The following is a 1,099-nucleotide window of genomic DNA, read 5'->3' as shown; positions in this document are numbered from 1 at the left end:
ATCTATCTATCTATCTATCTATCTATCTATCTATTGGCATTTTGGGGATTTGGTCTAAGTCTACATTTTGAAAGGGCCAAAGGTTAAAAGAAACAGCCACAGTGAACTCTTATTGATCAATTATCAAGGTATGCATTTTAAAAAACAACAACTAAATAAGGCGTTTCACCCATTTGCCAGTGTTTGAATACCAACATTAACTTTGGCTTACGAAAGCCAAAAGTTATAACCGACCAGTCTGATGTGTGTAGAGCGGTTTAGGTGATGGACTGCTAATCCATTGTTCTGTATGGTCTCTGTATGGTATAATGAAGGTAAATAAAGTGAGCGGCCCTGCGTAAGGGCACTGCGCTCTGGCACTTTTCAGAGGCGTGTCAACATCTGCATATTTTGTCCGCATATTTCCGTCTATGTGCATACACACTGTCTTAGTCATGAATCTACAGTTCTATCTGGTCCCAGAAGTCAGGACATGTCTAGCTTAGCTTAATATGTCAGAAAACATTGACACAAAGCAGAAAAATATTTTATACCAAACCAAAAACAAAAATTACACATGTTCTTTTCATTAAATACTACAAATTCCCATTGAATTGTGATATTTAAAGCGTCTGGTTTTTACAGTACTTTTTCGCAAGCATCATGAGTAAAGTTTTCTTCAGTCCCGCAAAACTGAACCCCAATGTAACACCACTAGAGTGTGCTGTAGTCCAATGAGACAATCACTTTTGATACTGTGTGTGTATGTTTTTACTGCATGATACTACATACATGTCAATGTCCCTTGTTCCATTATGTTGGCTAAGAACATTCAGGTTCAAAAAGCATCTAAACTCATTTGCTCTAAATGGCTTTGCCTCTTGTTGCCTGTACTAATAGCATTCACATTATTTAACCCCCAAGCCAAATGTGGCCAGTATTTGAAGGTGGGATTCTGTTGCTTACCAAACAAAAAACGTGTCTTTTCATAGGTGTATATCAATTAAGGAATCATTATTGTTGTGTAACTGAGTCTTCTTTTCTCATCTTATGTCTGCTGTTACAAATAACGAAATGAAAACATCCGACGAGGATGGGATTCGAACCCACGCGTGCAGAG

This window comes from Etheostoma spectabile, chromosome 20 (assembly GCF_008692095.1).
Source record: "Etheostoma spectabile isolate EspeVRDwgs_2016 chromosome 20, UIUC_Espe_1.0, whole genome shotgun sequence".
Lineage (NCBI taxonomy): Eukaryota > Metazoa > Chordata > Actinopteri > Perciformes > Percidae > Etheostoma > Etheostoma spectabile.
The sequence above is the reverse complement of the archived record's forward strand: the minus strand, read 5'-3'. Positions refer to the sequence as shown.